This window comes from Camellia sinensis, chromosome 12 (assembly GCF_055761805.1).
Source record: "Camellia sinensis isolate YWXY chromosome 12, ASM5576180v1, whole genome shotgun sequence".
Taxonomy (NCBI): Eukaryota; Viridiplantae; Streptophyta; class Magnoliopsida; order Ericales; family Theaceae; genus Camellia; species Camellia sinensis.
Window position 1 is genome coordinate 62,827,788 of NC_138972.1, and position 21,370 is coordinate 62,849,157.

The window sequence follows — 21,370 nt, forward strand, 5'->3', positions numbered from 1 at the left end:
TCTCTACACTCTAATATGGGTTTTACCCTTGCTATTTGTTATTTCAAAATATAATAGTGGTTTGGGTGTTTTGGGCAAAAACCTAGGGTTTGAAATCAAAATGTAAAATAGGGGTTTTCAAATGGTTTCTTGAAGAATGTGGTGATCATAAATGTGGGGTTGATAGATTTTAAAATAAGATATTTTTTGCATTGAAATGTATTTTCAAAGAGAAATGGGTTTTGCCCTAAGATGTAAATGTTTGAGATTTTACAGAGAAAAATGGAATTTATATTGGAAATTGTGAAATTAAAGTGATGATAATGATGAGGGTGGAGTTGGATATGTATTATCACCCCATTTGAGAATTTGCAAAAGTGTATCTTTAATGGAAATTTATTTATTTGTTAAAGATATTTATTTTGGGCTATTGGTGGAGGATAGCTGTAATTGTTGTAGAAATTGCATGACGATTAGGTGAACTAAAGCTAAATTCTCAACCATTTTGTATTCAGCATAATTACATACTAATTAATACATCGAAAATGTATATGATTTGAGAAAAATGGGTGGATTTGGGAAGAAGGTGTGTAACATTAAAGTTAAGTTGGCCTGTTTGTCCAAGGTGAAAGTTCCAAAAACCGCGTGCATACATGGGTGCCGATCCCGCGGACGAAATTTTCGTGAAATGACAAAAGTAGAGCTTGTATAGCCTACGTTTACATGGGTCTCGGTTTACGATTTTGTGAAATTTTGTCCAGGTGCTCGCTAGAGCGAAGGAAGTTACGCTCAAGCGGAGAATTGCAGCTCTCGGAATCTGTCAAGTTTACAGGTGGGTCGCTCGAGCAAAGAACGTTGGCTCCGAGTTATTTCACTGTAGCTCTACAAAACTTCTAGGACTTGTCATTTACGCTCGAGCAAAGGATTTGTTGCTCAAGTGAGCCTTCCAAGTTCATGTCTCATGCCCGAGCGTAGGAAGTTCCGTTTGAGCGAGCAACGCGATATCAGTAATTTAAAAAGACAATTCTAGATCATTTATTTACCTTTTCTTTTCTATTTTCCTTCTCCTCTTCCTCTCTCTAAGAAACCCTAAGTTTCCATCCGAAAATACTTCTTATTCACTCAAGATCCCACCCAAATCTCTTGTAAGGAGTGAAGAACACTTAAAGATCATCATTTTCACCGATTGGATTGTTGATTTTTGCGAAGGATTCTTCTAGAGGCTTGGTTCTAGTGCTCCATGCTTGAGGCAGGATTACTTTTAACCTATTATTTCTTTGTTTTTAAAGGTATCTATGGTATTGTTGTGGACCATTACCTAATTTGATGATTTAATTGGAGTAAATTACTGATTCACGCCAATAAAGTGTTTTACTCAACTTTTATTGTGAATTTCCTAAATTATTTTCAAAAGTATGCATATTAATGACAAGTTAACTAATACATTTGAAGAAGGGTAGAAAACCCCAAATTAAAATTAAAATCCTAATTTCAACTCAAGTAGAGAATGGAATTTAACTTGGGATTTTCTTAAATGTGTGAAAAGTAAAGACACGAAATACATGATATGGTTATTGTGATGGGATTGTGGATTGGACATTGGTTTTGTTGAATGCTATGTTGTGTATTATTTCATGGAGCCTTGAATGTTTGTTAACTGAATGATGGTTGGTGAATTGGTGTTTGTATTTGGCAGAGCCCTGGACAAGAGTCAGTTTTAAGGGTGAATTGTGTTAGTACCTGGGCGGGGAACGTGAAGTTTACCTTGTTGTCTTAGGTTTCTTGCCGGACAAATGTAGGGGGAAATATTTTTGGGTCTCCACTAGTCCTGTTGTATTATAGTTGGTAAAAGTGGAAAATCGGATGATTTTGAGTGCCCACGTCCTGCCGTATTATAGTCAGTAAATATGGGGGATTGTTTTTAAAGAAAAATTATTCATGTTTTGACTCGGACTCTTGTAAAGGACTCATGGTACTATCCTCCTTGTGTGATGGTGTTTAGGTGCAATGTGGAGATGTGAATTGTGTAATGATTAACTTGTTTGCCTATTTGACCCATCCTTTACAATTGAGTTAATTGTACTGTTTCTACAATAGTGCCATAAGCTCATTCAAATAATTAAATGCTTGGTTAAATGTATTCCTACTGGGCAATTGCTCAACCCTAATTAATTTTTCAGGAAATGACAACATTCCACCTCAGTGAGGATAAGAAGCGAACAAGTGCTCGTTTGGGAGAAAGTAGGCCGGAGAATGTTTTAATCACCATGAGTTGGGATTTTGTATAAGAACTTTTATATTTTTGTAGTTTTTGTTTTGTATGCCCTTGAGGCCCATTTTGTTGTAATGTCATCTAATTTGTTGAACTTGGGGACGAGATTACAGAGTTTTGAATATGTAAACCATAATGATTGTAAACTTTTAGGATCTTAGTTCAATGAGAAAGATGGCTTTTGATAGAAGGTTATGCTTGTTATGGTGTAAGCTTGTATGTAAATTCAGGGCGTTACAAAATCAGAGCAATAGGTTCAAATACCTTGGGCTCGTAGGAAGTGATGTGTGTCACGATAGGGTTCTTAGGTTAGGACAGAATGCTTAGGGCGTCTTGTGTGTTTGTGCGTCTATGTGATTGTATAGGTGTGGAGTTAAACTTCTATGACATGGTTTTTGTCTGTTGCAGTCGTCGAGATCCTTTTGGAAAGGCACCTGATCACTACTCTTTCTACTTGGAGGTCCTTGATTGCCGTGGAATTAACCAATATTTTAGGAGGACAACTCATGTGTGCTTTATGTAATTGTGTGTGATTATGTGGAAATTTGTGTGTTTAGATGGTATATCCATATGAGGATTTAGAATAGAGCACTTAGGTGCGGAAAGTTGGTCTTGAATCTAATATTGTCTCTATTTCCTATAGATGTCTGGATGTGCTAAAGTTCGTGGTAGACCTCGTCGAGGAGGCTAGAACACTCCAACCTAACCCGAGATCCCTCCGCAAAAAGAAAGAGTGGGTCAAAACACTATACTTGTTCCATCGGCCCAAGAAGCTATGGGGACCTTAGCTAGGGAGATGGCAGGGGCTCTTCAAGAGTGCATGGAGATACTTAGAGTCGAACAAGCGGCTAGGACCATTGAAGCGGAAACTCGGGCTTTCTTTTTGAAAAATGAGTTCTTCTATTCAAACCCCGTTGAGTTCAGCAGTGAGCCTGATCTGATGAAAGCAAATGAGTAGCTGGAGCAAATTGTCAAGTCCTTTGAGATTTTAGACATTCGAGATGATGAACTGTGGGTAGCATTAGCAGCCTATCAGTTGAAGGGAGAGGCTGGATAGTGGTGGAAGTATGTCATGAACAGAGTTGAACATACATGGGAGGTATTTGTGCACGCCTTCCAAGAAAAGTTTCTCCCACCTACTGCCAAGGAGAGACTAAGGAAACAATTTGAGGAGCTATTGCAACTTGACACACTAGTGGCTGAGTTTGAAGCCACATTCACTAGCCTATCTTGTTTTGCATCGGAGTTAGTAGCAACCGAAGAACACTGATGTCTAGAATTCAAGAAGTGGCTGAGACCAAAAATTTTGATGAAAGTAGTAGGAAATATGATTCATGATTATGATCGCTCGGTAGAAGCGGCCGCCCATGTAGAGATCATGGTGGAGGTAGAGGAGGCAAGGCAGAAACTGAAGAAGACGGGGTACTCTGAGTCTCGGGCTTGACACAGGCTCTTTAAAAAGGTCTAGGGGTTCATCATCATCACATCAATCACCCTCGCAACAAGTCAAATCTTCCAGTTCGGTGATGGGTGGAAGTTCGAAGAATGTGGGATGAGCCTGTGGTGCCACTACTACAAAAATAGTTAAAGATCACACTTTGATAAAAAAAAATATCTCACTTTTATTGAAAGTGTGATAAAAAAAATTAGATTGATATTTTAATCACACTTAATTTGATTTAGTGTGATAATATTTATTTTTTATGTCACTTTTCAATTAAGTGTGATTATATATATATATATATATATATATTTTATCACACCTTCTAATTAAAGTGTGATTATATATACACTATTACTTTTTAATCACACTTTTTAAATAAGTGTGATTATATATATATATATTTTTTAATCACATATTCTAATTAAAGTGTGATTATTTATATATTTTTTAATCACACCTTCTAATTAAAATGTGATTATATATACGCTACTATTTTTTAATCACACTTTTTAAATGAGTGTGATTATATATATATATATATATATATATTTAATCACACATTCTAATTAAAGTGTGATTATTTATATATTTTTTAATCACACCTTCTAATTAAAGTGTGATTATATATACATTACTACTTTTTAATCACACTTTTTGAATTAGTGTGACTATATATATATATATTTTAATCACACATTCTGATTAAAGTGTGATTATTTATATATTTTTTAATCACACCTTCTAATTAAAGTGTGATTATATATACATTATTACTTTTTAATCACACTTTTTAAATTAGTGTAATTATATATATATATTTTAATTAAAGTGTGATTATTTATATATTTTTTAATCACACCTTCTAATTAAAGTGTGATTATATATACATTATTACTTTTTAATCATACTTTTTAAATAAGTATGATTATATATATATATATATATTTAATCACACTCCCCAAATATGTGTGTTTGCATAAAATATTCCAATTTGATTTGTATATAAAATATACAATTCCCATTTTTTTTTTTTAAAAAAAAAAGCCCCAATACCAAAACACAAATTTTAAAAAAAAAAAATTTCAAAATACATTTAACTCTTTGGCTACTTCTAATCAAAAGAAAAGTATAAGGTTAGGGTTTATCACAAGGCACAAGAGAGAGAGAGAGAGAGAGAGAGAGAGAGAGAGAGAGAGAGAGAGAGAGATGGAGTGCGTGTTCAATACTGTTGGGGGCAGAGTGTTTCTTACGGTCGCCGTTTTCGGAGGCCTCTCTCTTATCACCCCAAACCAACACTAAAAGAAAAGTGGGCTTATGAGACGGGACTTTTTGCGACGGCACAACTTGCCGTCGCAAAAAATGTGACTTTTGGAGACGGCACAACTTCCCGTCTCAAAAAATGTAACTTTTTGAGACGGCACAACTTCCCGTCGCCAAAAAAATGTGACTTTTTGATACGGCACAACTTGCCGTCTCAAAAAAATAGAGTATTTGCGACAGCAGAAATTGCTATCATAAAAAAAAAAAATAGAGTATTTGCGACGATACCAGCTGCAATTGCAAAAAAAAAAAAAAAGGGAGAGTTTTTTGCGATTGTAATACGTACCGTTGAAAAAAAAAAAGTTAAAAATATATATATATATATATATTGTGGCTTTGAGACGGCTTCATATATATATAGTCATAAAATGGTTTAAATAAATGCAACGGTATTTTTCTGTTACAAAAATAAATAAAAAATAAATAAAAAAGACGTTGCCTTACTCTTTTGAACATTTCTCTTTTCACCTATTTTTTCATCTTTCTATCTCTCTGTCTCTCTTCTCTTTCTCTCTCTCACTCATAACTCTTCTCTGTCTATCTGTCTCTCTCTCTCTATGTGTCTCTGTCTCTCTTATCTCTCTCTCTCTCACTCATCACTCTTCTTTGTCTGTCTGTCTGTCTGTCTGTCTCTTTCTTTCTCTCTATGTCTCTGTCTCTCTTCTCTTTCTCTCTCTCACTCATCACTCTTCTCTATGTGTCTGTCTGTCTCTCTCTCTGTGTCTCTCGTCCATCTTTCTTCTCTTTATCTCTCTTCTCTCTCTGTCTCTCTTCTCTCTCTCTTCTCTTTATCTCTCTCACTCTCTCGCTCATCTCTCTCTGTCTTTCTCTCGTTTATCTCTTTTTGCTCTTTTTCTCTCTCTCTCTCTCTCTCTCTCTCTCTTTGTCTATATCTTTTCATCCATTTTTTCATATTCCTTTTTCTCTTCTCTTCTCTTTCTCTCTCACACTCATCACTCTTCTCTCTCTATCTATTTGTCTATCTGTCTCTCACTCTCTCTCTGTGTCTCTCACTCATCTATCTCTTCTCTCATCTCTTTTCTCTCTCTGTCTCTTTCGCTCATCTCTCTTCTCTTTATCTCTCTCGTTCATCTCTCTTCTCTTTATCTTTCTCTCTGTCTCTCTCGTTCATTTCTCTTATCTTTATGTCTCTCTCGCTCATCTCTCTTCTCTCTATCTCTCTCGTCCATCTCTCTCTTCTCTATGTCTCTTTTCTGTCTCTCACTCTCACTCTCTTTCTTTTTTTTTTCTCTCTCTCCCACTGTGTTTGCGTTGCTCACTCTCTCACTCCCGTCTTCTCTATTTACTGAGCTCCCTCTCGATTTATCGATCTACTACAAGAAAATGCACTTTTAGCGACCACTCGCTCATCACTCTGTCTCTCTCTCGCTCATCACTCTGTCTCTCTCTCTCTCCTCTATCTCTCTCTTACTCATTTCTCTCTCTCACCACCCATCTACTCTACCACACTCACCACTACTGCAAACGTCATTCCACTACCACCACTATTTCCACTGTCGGTACTTCACCTTTACGACTACCATTACTACTACTATCGCCACCACTCCACTACCACTACTACTGTCACTACTACTACCATTACTTCTCTTTCACCCCTGCCACTCCATTTACACTACCACTACCACAACTTCACCACTAATCTCTTTCGCCATCACCATTACCACCTCCATCATCTCTTATCCACCACCTTCACCACTACTGCCGCTCATTTTCATCTACCACAAAAAATTAGTTTATGATTTTTAGTAATAAAAAAAAATAGGCCGCAGAAAAATATTTTTATTGACTACAAAAAATTAACTTTTATTTTGGTGGAAAATATTTTTCATTAAAATATATATTACCCATACTTCTAGGAAATAAAAAATAATAATATTGTTTTTCATTAAAATAAAAATGAAACAAATAAATTTTCAATCTTAGTAACTAAAAAAAAAAAAATTAAAAAAATTCATTAACTACAAAAAAATATATATTTTAACAAAAAATAAATTTATTTATTTATTTATATTTTTTATTTTTATTTTTCATTCTCGCCTCTTTATTTTTTTACATTCCCGCTTCCCCCTTTATTTTTTTCCCACCCCCTTCCCCAACAAAAAAAATCCCCAATCTCAAACCCAAAAAATCCCTAATCTCTTCGTCCCCCCCTCTCTCTCTCTCTCGCTCTCTCTCTCTCGATCGATCGACGGCGAGCGGCGGCAGACGACAGAGAGCGGCAGACAACGGGCGAGCGGCGGCGGATGATTGAGAGCAACAAACGAGGCTGCTGTGTGAATGGAAAGGGCTCCGGAGTGCAGGAGCAACAGCAGCGTCGTCGTCGTCGGAGTAGTGTCGTCGTCATCGGAGGAGCAGCGTTGGCCTCCTCTTCCGCCACCTCAACATCTCAAAGGAAGTCCCAAATACAGAGGGAAGAGATCCCACTTGGTCAATATCAATATCAGTAAGTAACTACTGACCCAAAGCTGATAACGTATTATGTTCAGCACATGAGTTTAAGGCTTGAAGTGGTGATACTTAGCTTTCTGGTTGCTGAATTTGTCGCAATAAATGTACTTAGATGAGAAGTTGCTGTCTCTGTAGGAGTTTAAGAGAATTTGGGATTTTAAGAGAGAGAAGAACGGACAAATAAATGGTGACCTAGATCCTTGGGACGAAGCATACTTCACAAGGTTGATGAAGTCTTCTGCTTACAGCTTGGACTCCTTGGTAAGCAACATGCTTATGTTTTCTGTTTTCTCACAGTCCACATAATTCTAGTGGATTTTGTGGTCGACCGATGACTTTAGGCAATTCTAAGGTTTTTCCTATGTTTAGAAGATTTCTGGGTTGTGATTGTTGAATAATTTATTTTATACTTTAGATTCAGAAATTGCAATGATTGTCCTTGATTTTTTTTGCAGGTTGTAGCATCATATTTTCCTTTGACACAATGTATAGAGGGTTTGAAGGTGCTGGTTGAGTTATTATTTGGTGTGACATTTCGTAGTATCCCTCTTGCACCTAGGGAGTCATGGCATACAGATGTGCTTAAAATGTCCCTTTATCACCCCGAAGAGATACATATAAGACTTCCTTTTAAAAGTTATAGTGCTTTAATCATTTAAGAAACTACTGAGGTATAAATGAAAAGATTATAAGTAAAATGTTTGTGGCTGGTATATAGGAAAGGAGATTTGTTAATTTAGTGAACCAAATTAATTCCTTGAAGATTTGTTGAGGTATTTGGAATTAATTTTGTATGAAATGAATTTAGTGCATAAGTTTCTACCTTCAAACTTAATGTTGAGCATGGTATGTTGGAGCTTTCTACCACCATGATAGTGGAATGGCTCAGTTTATTTCCCATAGGCCTTCATAGACAATCTAGTTCACATTTCGGCTTGCAAATCCATGTGAAATGTCCAGTTAGAATTAATAGTCTACAAGAATTTTCCAAAAAAGTAAACTGCTGTTAATTATGGATGATGTTTAAAATCAAGTCATTTGCTTCTTTTTTTTTTTTTTTTTTCTTTTACATAATAAGAAAACTGGGTTCATTATGCTTATGATTATATTGAGGTGAGCTAAATTAGTGTTGCTTCTCTTTTTTCTTCTGATATTTATAACATAGTAGAAATTCATAGAGTGTAACTGCCACAATTAAAGAAATACATAATTAATTGTAATCAAAAGACCAACAGCTAATCAATAAACTAATTATTTTATTCATAATTTTTTTTTTAATAAAAAGAGACTTTGTAAACAAACAAGTGGGTTTCTGGAGAAGAATCGTGATTTATTACACTTGGATACCATTCAACTATTATCTTCTTGAAAATGCCACCTTCCTCAGGTATTTGCATCGTCTTTGCTTGCTCAATCTGAGAAGCCTGTTGTTGGTGCACTATATAAATCAGGTGGAGCAGACTCCCAAAAGTTAAGTGTTGTAGCAAAATTTAAGGTACATTCACTTTCTAGAGTTTTGTTTGTCCCAAAGACTGATCATGGAATTTCACATTGTCGCCATTTATGCTAATTAGAATAGCATGAATGTCTGAGAGGCATTATGTGACATTTAGGGCACTTAAATTTTATTTCTTCTTTTATTTTTTTGCTTTCTATGCGTATGTCTTTTGATTTGCAATTGAAGTAGCAAAACAAAGAAAAGAGTGTCTGGGCCATTTACATGGATAGTAATTTTCTTTAACAACCCATTCTATCAAATTAAAGAGGCACAACATGACTTATTCGAGGACATAAAATTTTTAAATACAAGATAGCGAATCAGAAATGTCACCAAGTAATGAGAGTATTAGTAGCATGGACACTTCTAGGGAGGACCTGTTTCCATTTTGACAACAGTTTTTAGAGTCTCTAATAAGACCTATGTGGTGAATCTCTTAGCATGACTAAGGTTTGACTTTCTTGGGAATGCAACCCACCACCCCAAATATATTTTGAAACATTTCTAAGAGGTGTACATTATATATGGCATTTGTGGGATTTCGTCTTTCATATTTTTCATTTGTATGTAGAATTTTTAGATATTTATTTACATCACATTTTTCTTACATTATATGCATCAAAAGTATATGAATAGTAATATGATTTGGTGTCCTTACCGTGTGCATGTCCTAGTTTCTTAGGAATTGCTTTGTTAGCATATTTGTGATGTTGTGTTTGTCCCATGTGTGCGCTACATTGATGAGAGAAAAACAGATAGTATTCCTAAGCTGTACTATAGTGGGTACCAATCCTGCATGGCTAAGACTTTTGGTTTCAACTCTTGTTAAGAATGCTTCAAGAATCGAAAGTGGTGTTTACTCAAAGGCATCATAAACCATAAAAGGAACTTTTTGGACAAAAGCTTAAGCAGTGGCAAGGATGGATTTGAACTTCTTAGGTGAACTTCAATCATATTGAAAGCGATATTTTACTGAAGTTTAAAATAGTGGTGACTGATGAACCACTTATGGGGTGTATTGTTAATTAAGATCATGTACAAATTGATTACAGAGGTTTGGCCCATGTTTCTATGACTAGTCTTATTTATGATCCAGATGTAGATTCCAAAATGTAGGAATATTTCTTTATAGAATGTGAAATATGAATATTTTTCTATGTACATATGAGTTGGAGGTTACATATGTTGTAGCCTTGAAATAAATAATCATCAAATTTGTGTCTTAAATTTGGGGTGACTCTTGGTTTTTCATATGCACATGGGTTTGTGTCTGATACAAATGATGGATTAGAAAATTGTAGAAAATTTAGGGCCAATTGTTCGAATATCAAGATCTGGCTTTCAAGATGAGTTAGCTTCTTTAATTTGATTCATGTTGTTTGCTGATATTTAGGGCCAATTGTTCCAATTAATGCAACGTTTAGAGAGTACAACACCACATTCCATTCGTTGTATCAAACCCAACAACGTTCAATCTCCTGGAATGTATGAACAAGAACTTGTGCTGCAGAAACTAAGATGCTGCGGGGTCCTAGAAGTTGTTCGAATATCAAGATCTGGCTTTCCTACCAGGATGACTCATCAAAAGTTTGCCAGAAGGTAAAGAAATATGGTGTCATTTTATTTAATTTTTTTAGTTCTATTGACATGCTAAAAATTGTGTAATAAATTCTCAAGCATTTGATTTTTCTTGTCTCAATGATCCTTTTATTTTTATTTTTATAATGCCATCTTTTCATGTATCCTGCATTAGGTATGGTTTTCTTTTACTGGACAATGTTGCATCGTAAGACCCACTAAGTGTTTCAATTGCAATTCTTCATCAGTTCAATATTCTGCCTGAGATGTATCAAGTTGGCTACACAAAATTGTTTTTCCGCATTGGCCAGGTAAGATGTACACTTTCAATTGACTCTGCAATCTAGTTTATTCAATAAAGATGCAAATATTTAGTTAATCCTACTAAGGCCTTCATCCTAGCAGGGTAAAAGTTGAAAATTTTCTGTGCATATGGACGGGTTGGCCCACATTGAGTAAAAACAGCTTGAGTTGAGCTGCCTTTTTGCATAACTAAAGTCAGTAGTAGCTTGATGATAAAATAGATATCACACCTTCAAAAATATCCAAATGGATACGTTGCAAAATATTGGTATTTGCTTTGGAAGACCATAGAAAAATATATAAATATCAAAGTAAAAAATCAATGAAAAAGGATATATTCAGGTCTTGAACGTACATATATATTGCAAATTTCATGGATTGAATTTTGATTTTTTTTTTCTGATTTTTTAGATAACCAAATAAAAGTTTTAAATTTTTTTAAAAATTGAAGTCAGAATTTAAGAATCAAACATGGTGATTAGTTTTTGTTACAGTATTAAAATTTATAATTTTTTTTGTATTTGATGTTATAGTAGTTAAATTTTTATTTTTGTATTTGATTGAGATGTTTAATTATCCATCTGGGATTTGATGACTAACAAAAGAAATGTTATATTTGATGCTATAGTAGTTAAATTTTCAGAAAAGATTGGTAGCTCGAATCTGTGGCTCGAAAAATGGCTCAAATTTTATATGCACTTACATATCTTTCTACACCTCCATTGTTCATCTCAGTTTACCTTTCACATATCTTTAATGCTATGAAATTGTACTTTGTAGTTCTAATTTAAGCTCATTTACTTGACCATGTTAGTCTCATTTATAGGGGCTGCTACGGTTTTCCATGGGTTTTAATACTTTATTGCAAGCCAGTAATGGAAATTTCAATTTTTCATTTCTTTCAGTGACAGGACAAAATATTATTTGTTGGCATCCTTTGTTCTACACATAAAGCATAGTGAGTCCAAGGATTCCACTATAAGCCCAAGAATTTTGCTGTCTGGTCCTGCAGGTGAACAAGACCATCTCCTTGTCCTAGAACATTTTACGATCTCTCTTACTCAAAATAAGTTTGAGTCTATGAGTGGAGAGGTTTTTGAGTGATTTTTACCCAAATTTAAATTTGATATAGGTTTCAGTCAAGGGTTGGAGATGCCATTATATCACTGTGTATTCTATATTTAATTTTCGTTTTGAGACTGAATAGTTATTGTTTGTCTTTTATTTGTAAATATTTTAGATTCATCATGATATGACAGCTCATTTATCTCACTATTTTGTATACACAGGCCATAATTTGTATCTAACGGGAAATCAACTAAGGAGTGACTGCAGTGATGTCCCGATCATACAAGCATTGCAGAGAGGTGTTAGAGTATTTGAACTGGATATCTAGCCGAGTTCCACAAAAGATAATGTCAATGTTCTTCATGGAAGGTAATGGTGCTAATTTGCAAATGGTAGTCAATTCTAATATGGGAATTTTGAACCCCCCAAGTTATACGGATTATATCTCTATGTGACTTTGTATACGATGGTATCTAGAACATTTTTTTACAAATATGCAATTACCAGTATGTGTATATCCAAGGAGCTGAGTTGTTTTTCTTCTTTCTAAGGAAACTCTGGCCAACCTCCCAAGCGTTTAGAAGAGTTTCTAGGAGCTCAAATGGAGAAGATGATGAAGAATGGTCGTTGATATCTGAAATGCACTCAAGGTATTTGCACAATTAACATTCAATTGCATTTCTTTTGTAGAACATTAAATATTTGAGATTGGTAGAGCCTCTTAAACTAAGTTGTTGGTTATAGTAAAATTTCTGTTGAATTTGCAATTTATGTGGGTAAAGTGACATTTTATTTTTACACGCTTCATGTCATGCTAGAGGTATTTAATGTTAAGACATTTGAAGGGGTGTGATCAGTCGGACTTTATCGTTTGTGAGACTAGAACAATCTCTACAAATAGTTAGTTTATTCATATGCTTCTAGCGGTTTCTGAATTAATTTGTGTTTTCATTTTTCAGGTTAGAAATTTCTTGAAGAGATGCAAAATATGGTCAAAGAATTCAAGAACTTAATTTTTCAAGTTTTTTCATTTTTTAATATATGTAAGCATAGTGTAAAACTTTTTATTTAATCCCTCTGTATATAATTTTGAACATATTTAACTTTTATTTATGAAATATATGACGTTATTCCATTCAATATGTGATTGTGATTCAAAGTATAGTATATAGTGTGTATTACATTCTTGAAATGCGTGTACAAAAATAATATTGATTATTCTTCAAATATGTCAAATTCTTTTTTTTATCGCAGATTTTATTAGTTATTAATCACACTTAAAAGATGTGATCTAAATATTATTAATCACACTTAAAAGATGTGATGAAATCATTTTTAATGACACTTAAAAAGTGTGATTAAAAATGACTCATTTTAATCACACTCCCAAAGACCACACTTAAAAGATGTGATTTAAATGTTTTTAATCACACTTAAAAGGTGTGATCTAAATATTTTTAATCACACGTAAAAGATGTGATCTAAATGTTTTTAATCACACTTAAAAAATGTGATGTAAATATTATTAATCACACTTAAAAGATGTGATGAAATCATTTTTAATGACACTTAAAAAGTGTGATTAAAAATGACCCCTTTTAATCACACTCCCAAAGACCACACTTTAATAAAACTTAAAATGTGTGATTAAAACACATACATCACACAAAAAAAGTGTGATCTTTATCTGTATTTGTAGTAGTGTGCTTGTTATAAATGTGGCCAAATGGGTCACATGGCTTCAGAGTGCAGGCAGAAGAGTAGAGCACAGTCCTAACCCACACGTCTATAGAGTCAAACTTAGAATAGAGATGAGACACAGTCTTGTTACTAGTATGGTTAACTAGGGCACTTTAAGAAGTTCTGCCTGTAGAGAGCAGGGACTGCCGGTGCGAAAGGGTCTTGATAGTCGGGAGGTCTTTAGATGGGCCAGGGACAAAGATAGTCTTATCAACCAGCTCAGTTAGGCCCGACATCTAGGGCAGTTCAGGGGGCTACATCTGCCTAATTGGCACAACACACTTATGCTCACTGGGGTGATGTGAAAGAGCAGAGATAACAGGGAAAGGTATATGCTATCATCACTTCAAAGAAAACTTCAGGACTGTCCATAATGAGAGGTACATTTCTTGTTTTCAATATCTGGGCCAATGTACTGATTGACACCAAGGCATCTCATTCTTTTATAGCAACTTCATTTGCATCTTTACTGGGATTAGAAAGTGAACCACTACAATCATCGCTTACTGTAGAATCACCAATTAGAGGTAGGATTACTTTGGCCTAGGGATGTCAGGGATGTATCATTGAGGTTGCGGGACGACAACTCCCATTTAATCTGGTATTACTAGAAATGTCAGGTTTTGATGTCATTCTTGGCATGGATTGGTTGTTTTCTTAGCATGCCACCATAGATTGCTGTTGTAGGAAAGTTACTATACGCACGCCAAGCGGTGACTATTTCACTTTTTTGGGGGATAGGAATGATAGGTCCTTATTTTCATCATACAAACCATGTGGTTGGGGTAAATTTAGTTCTCTTTTAGTAACCTTTTTAGATGAAGGGAGTGGTGTAGAATGAAACGAGTTTCCAAAGGTGGTGTGCGAATACCCCGATGTCTTTCCTAAAGATCTTATAGAGTTACCACCTCATCAAGAAGTTGAGTTCACCATAAACTTACTACCGGGTATCGTATCAATCTCTTTATCACCATAGAGGTTCACTCCCATTGAACTAGTTATTTTGAAGGAACAATTACAAGAGTTGCTAAGTAAGAGCTTCATACGCCCTAGCACCTTATCTTGGGGAGCCTCAACCTTATTTCCAAAGAAGAATGATAGATCCTTAAGGCTGTGTATAGATTATCGTAAGTTGAATCAAGTCACTCTTAAGAATAAATACCCCTAGCCCATAATAGATGACCTTTTTGACCAACCCAAGGGTTCATGTCATTTCTCGAAGATAGATTTGAGGTTGGGTTATCATCATATCCGAGTTAGGGAGGAGAACATTCCCAAGACCGGTTTCCATACCAGATATGGTCATTATGATATTTTGGTTATGCCGTTTGGTTTAACTAACACCCCAGCTGCATTTATGGACCTAATGAACCAAATTTTTTGAGAGTTTCTTGATAAATTCGTGGTTGTCTTTGTAGACGATATTCTCATTTACTCTCCTTCCGAGGAAGAGCATGAAGGGCATTTTTGTACCATTTTGCAACTTCTTAAAGAGCATCGTCTGTATGCGAAATATGAGAAATATGAATTTTGGCTTTCAAAAGTAAAGTTTTTGGGTCATGTAGTCTCGGGAGATGGGGTTATGGTGGATTCTTCGAAAATAAAAGCAATACAAAATTGGGAACAACCCAAAAATGCTTCAGAAATTCATAGTTTTCTGAGTTTAGCTGGTTACTACCGCCAGTTTGTAAAGAATTTTTCTTTTATTGCCTCACCTTTAACGATACTGACTCGTAAAGAAGTGAAATTCATTTGGAATGAGGCATGTGAGAATTCCTTTCAAGAATTGAAGCTTAAACTTACTACTGACCCTATTCTTATCATTCCAAAATGTGGCCTGGGATATATAGTCTATTGTGATGCCTTTAGAGAGGGGTTAGGATGTGTTTTGATGCAAGAAGGTAAGGTAGTGGCTTATGGTTTGCGTCAATTGAAAACTCACGAGAAGAACTACCTAATGCACGATTTAGAGCTTGTCCCTGTTGTTTTTGCTTTGAAACTGTGGAGACATTACTTGTATGGTGAAAAATTCGAAGTCTTCTCTGATCATAAGAGCCTTGAGTATCTACTCTTCTAGAATGATCTGAACCTACGTCAAAGGAGGTGGATGGAATTTTTGAAAGACTACGACTTTGAGATACACTATCACCCTGGAAAATTCAATGTTGTAGCAGATGCCTTGAGTAAGAAATCCATAAGTTCTCTAGCCAGCCTGGCAATGAGGGAACCAAAGATGATGAAGGATGTTGGTGAATTTACCTTGCAATTCCATGAATCTTCGGAACAAGCCACCTTCTTTGCGCCATAGCACAACCCACTCTTGCTGCAAGAGTAATTAAAGCCCAATTAGATGACCCAGAAGTACACGCAATAAGAGAGAAAATCTCCCAAGGGAAAGAAGAAAGGGGCCTGAACATTTATACGGACTCTAGTGTTCGTTACATTGACTGGTTGTTTGTACCTACATCAATAAGGGATGAAGTTTTACGTCATCATTCACGTCTTGCAGTGCATCCGGGAGGCACCAAGATATATCATGACCTCACTTGACAATTTTGGCGGAAAGGTATGAAAAAAGACGTAGCTTTATTTGTGTTCAAATGTCTAACTTGTCAACAAGTCAAAGCCAAGCACTAAAGACCTGCAGGACTACTCCAACCTCTTCCATTTGCTGAGTGGAAATGGAAGTATGTATGTTAACATGGATTTTGTTACAAGCCTTCCTAGAACCCTACGAAATAATGATGCCCTATGGGTAATCGTCGACAGGCTTACCAAATTAGCCCACTTCCTTGCCATGAGTATGGGGAATTCTATAGAGTTTCTAGGTGAACATTATATTCGAAGAGATTGTTCATCTCCATGGAGTTCTAGTGAGTATAGTATCCAATAGAGACCCTAGTTCTATAGCCAGGCTATGGCAGAGTCTTCAGAATGCATGTGTGCTAGATTTTAAGGGGTCTTGGGAAAATCATCTACCCTTGGTCGAATTTGCTTGTAACAATTGCTATCAAGCTAGTATTGAGATGGCACCTTTTGAGGCTTTATATGGGCATCCATGTAGATCACATGTGTGCTAGACCAAAGTATGAGATTCACCATTGTTAGGCCCAAAACTATTTTGTGAGACTACAGAGAAAATAACCCTCATTCGGAAACGGCTAGTCGCAGCTCAAAGCCAGCAGAAAAGTTATGCAGATAGATGGAGACGACCCTTATTCTTTGAAGTAGGTGACCATGTCTTTTTGAAGATCTCTCCTAGAAAAGTGTTGATGAGGTTTGGCCGGAGTGAAAAGCTGTCACCAAGGTTTATCGGTCCCTTTGATATCATTGAATAGATTGGAGAAGTTGTATATCGCCTTGCATTATCGCCACAACTCTCTGGGGTCCATGATGTGTCTCACGTGTCTCACGTGTCTATGCTTCACAAATACGAACCCGATCCCTCTCATGTGTTAAATTGGACAAAGATTGAGATAGATGAAGATGTGTCATATAAAGAAAGACCGATCCAAATTCTAGATACTAGAGAGCAAGTTTTGAGGGGTAAAATGATTCCCTTAGTTAAAGTGTTATGGCACCATCACGGTGTGGAGGAAGCTACATGGAAGCGTGAAGCCGAGGTCCGTGAGAGATATCCGGACTTGTTTTCAAACTTATGATGTGATTGCTTGTTCACTCTTCCTTGTATATGAAGAATTGGAAATGGATTATTATTTTTCCAAGTCTCCCTTGTCTTCGTTTGAACTTGAATTGATATATTGTTTGATTGGGAGTTACTAAGGATTGATAAATATATTTTGTTATTGGATTGGGAGTGGATGCTACTTCGGGGACGAAATTCCCTAAAGGGGAAAGATTTTGACATTTTGTCCAAGTTCCCACTCGAGTGAAGGAAATTACGCTTAAGTGGAGAATTGTAGCTCTAAGAATCTCTCGAATTTGTAGGAGGGTCACCCGAGTGCAGGAAGTTACGCTCGAGTGGAGAATGTTGGCTCCCAGTTATTTCATTGTAGCTCTGTAAAACTTTTGGGACTTGTCATTTTACGCTCAAGCAAAAGGTTTGTCGCTCGAGCAAGCCTTCTGACTTTGTGTCTCACGCTTCAGCATAGGAAGTTGCACTCGAGCGAGCAATGCGATATCAACAATTTAAAAAGACAATTCTAGATCATTTATTTACCTTTTGTTTTCTATTTTCCTTCTCCTCTTACTCTCTCTAAAAAAACCCTAAGTTTCCATCCGAAAATACTTCTTATTCACTCAAGATCCCACCCAAATCTCTTGCAATGAGTGAAGAACACTTAAAGATCATCATTTTCATCGATTGGATTGATGATTTTTGTGAAGGATTCTTTTAGAGGCTTGGTTCTAGTGCTCCTAGCTTGAGGTAAGGTTACTTTTAACCTAGTATTTCTTTGTTTTGAAAAGGTACCTATGGTATTGTTGTGGACCATGACCTAATTTCATGATTTAATTGGAGTGAATTACTGATTCACACCAATAAAGTGTTTTACTCAACTTTTATTGTGAATTTCCTAAATTATTTTCATAAGTAGGAATATTAATGACAAGTTAACTCATACATTTGAAGAAGGGTAGAAAACCCCAAATTTAAATTAAAACCCTAATTTCAACTCAAGTAGAGAATGGTATTTAACTTGGGATTTTCTTAAATGTGTGAAAAGTAAAGAGATGAAATACATGATATGGTTGTTGTGATGGGATTGTGGATTGGACATTGGTTTTGTTGAATGCTATGTTGTGTATTATTTCATGGAGCCTTGAATGTTTGTTAACTGAATGATGGTTGGTGAATTGGTGTTTGTACTTGGCATGAGTCCTGGACAAGAATCGGTTTTAAGAGTGAGTTATGTTGGTACCCGGGCAGGGAAAGCCAAGTTACCCTGTTGTCTTGGGCTTCTCGCCAGACAAATGTGGGGGGAAAATTTTTCTGAGTGTCCACTGGTCCTGCTGTATTGTAATCAGTAAAAGTGGAAATATGGATGATTTTGAGTGCCCACGTCCTGCTGTATTATAGTCGGTAAATGTGGGGGATTGTTTTTAAAGAAAAATTATTAATGTTTTGACTCAGACTCTTGTAAAGGACTCATGGTGCTATCCTCCTTGTGTGATAGTGTTTAGGTGTAATGTGGAGATATGAATTGTGTAATGATTAACTTGTTTGCCTATTTGACCCATCCCTTACAATTGAGTTAATTATACTATTTTTACAATAGTACCATGAGTTGGGATTTTGTATAAGGATTTTTATATTTTTGTAGTTTTTGTTTTGTATGCCCTCGAGGCTTATTTTGTTGTAAAGTCATCAAATTTGTTGAACTTGGGGATGATATTACAAATTTTTGAATATGCAAACCATAATGATTATAAACTTTTGGGATGTCAGTTCAATGAGAAAGATAGCTTTTGATAGAAGGTTGTGTGGTGAAAGCTTGTATGTAAATCAAGGCGTTATAGGTTGCCTCCGAACAAAATTTCTGGGAAGGGTTGTATTGTTTGAACTTCCCATAATGTGATTCACTGCCCTATTATCTATTATAAATTAAATGATTTATGAACCATGACATGATTCTAGCACTGCTGTAGACGTGCCCCGAGAACTCTCCGGCTCCGCACGCGAGGGCGAGAATTTGTTTTGTTTTGAGCTACTACAGTTCGGACTCAATGTCATGGTTCTGAATCTGATCTCGCAAAGTGCAATGCAAGACCGATAAATCACCAAAGAGTCCAAATCCAGTAAATTGTTTTGGAAAACTTATTTTAATAAAGAAGTGCCAAACATGGACTGCTTTGCCAGATACAGAGTCGCCACCTAAATATTTTATTTTGGGGGAATTTAGAAAACCCTGACTTGTGCCTAAGGCCACGTGTCCGTCATCACCAAAGTTGCCTCGGTTCGAGAACTTGGGTACGAGAGGGGAAGGTCATGCAAGGAGCATCCTCGCTCGCCTGATCAAAGATCAGCCCGTACTAAGCATGATATTTTGTTTTTGAAAAACATGTGCTCTTGTTCTGGTTATTAATCTATAATTACTATGTGATGCACATGACATACAAGTATAGACTAGATCGCCTAAGTTGGAACAAAACATTTCATGTTCGTTTGTTTGAAAAATGGTTTGAAGTTTGCTACTTGCAAGTAGGTTAAGAAACTCGCATTTCAATGAATTGTTCCAATTCAAGCAATCCAACCTTCATCCGCAGGCATTCATGCAGTTAATCAAATAAGCAGTTAGCCTCATGGCAAGCATGCTTTCATGGCGACATCAACACACATGCAGTATGCTAAAGCGTAAACATTCACAGTGTACTCCAAGCCAAAACAGAGAACTAGTTAGAAATCATGCATAATCCTAGTTCATGTTAAAATGGCTAATGCAAAAATGCAATTAAAATTGGCTTGACTATTCTAGATGTCATGTGAAATGCAACTTGTTAACATGCTGTTTGAACATGTATTCAAGTAGATGTATTGAAATACAATGCACTTTGTATGATGCGCCGAGCCCAGTGCACGCAAAACAGATGAATGGATGCACTCATGCGAGCATAAGGTATGCTAAACAAAATAAGCCCTAAAACTAACCATCATAAGTGGTTAAATAAAAGGTAGAAAGAAATGGGGGTTAGAAGACATGCATCACACACACGCACACTTATGACAACAGTTGGCCCCCTTGATGGATAGTCCGAATAAGAAGCTAACTAGCTAATCTAAGCTAATTAAACTAATTATTACAAAACAGGCTAATTAACTACAAATAAGCAGCTAAACGCATTAACTTAAGTACAGAACCAAAGCATAAGCTAGTTAATGAAACCAACAAAATAAAGAAAATAAAAGGAGGCCTCAGGGCAAGAAGTGCATGCATACTCGGTCGCCTCGTTCGGAAATCCATCACGATGCCCCAACTTGCCTCTGTTTTCATTTGACCTCAGAACACTGCACAAAGCTCCACAAAGCTTCAACTCCACCATGGGAACCTGTAGGAGCATGGCCGACCACTTTCTGGAGTTGCAAGCCACCTGTCGACCACCCATCGTTGCTGCAGACCAGAAAAAGTGGTCGGCCAGCCAATTTTACTGGTCGGCCGACCAGTTTTTGCTGCACTTCTCCAGTTTACTGCAACAGAGAGCAAGAAAGGGCATGACAATGTATTTGCAAGATATGTGTGCACAACCACCCTCCCTATCATTTCATAAGCTCAAGGGAGTGTGGTTCTCGACCCTCGGGCCACCAATCATGCATCTCAATGCAAGATGGCCGAGAAGCCAAATTGCACAATTCAATATGAAATGAATGCACATATAAACACATAAGTGTCTAAAACTCTATCATGCTTGATTAAGAGGGTCGGCGACCGAGAATTGAGGTACGTTTCATCACTTCAAGTATGAAATGTCCCTCGTTTCTCGTGTTTGGACTAACACCTATTCCAAACAAAATGCAACACATAACATGGCATACATAATGCAACGTAACATCAAGCATGCAAACATGCAATGCAACTCAAGCATGCAAACATGCAATACAACAAAACAAGCATGCAAACAACATGCAAAGGACAAGCATGCAAATATGCAATGCAATGTAACATGGCATACTCAATGCAAAGAACATGGCATACACAATACAATGAACAACATGGCATACTCAATGCAATGTAACATAAGCATG

General features: G+C 36.2%; 1 long non-coding RNA gene across 2 annotated transcripts; it reads left to right on the top strand.

The window, feature by feature from the left end:
• The first annotated feature begins 8,872 nt into the window (after window positions 1–8,872).
• LOC114305082 (uncharacterized) lies at window positions 8,873–13,071 on the top strand. Of its 2 annotated transcripts, none has more exons than XR_014346500.1 (5): window positions 8,873–8,979; window positions 10,376–10,581; window positions 10,736–11,875; window positions 12,153–12,300; window positions 12,891–13,071. It is a non-coding gene; the product is annotated as an uncharacterized LOC114305082 (long non-coding RNA). The 2 variants fall into 2 exon arrangements; XR_014346499.1 differs by lacking the exon at window positions 12,891–13,071 and adding an exon at window positions 12,483–12,882.
• The last annotated feature ends 8,299 nt before the right edge of the window (window positions 13,072–21,370 follow it).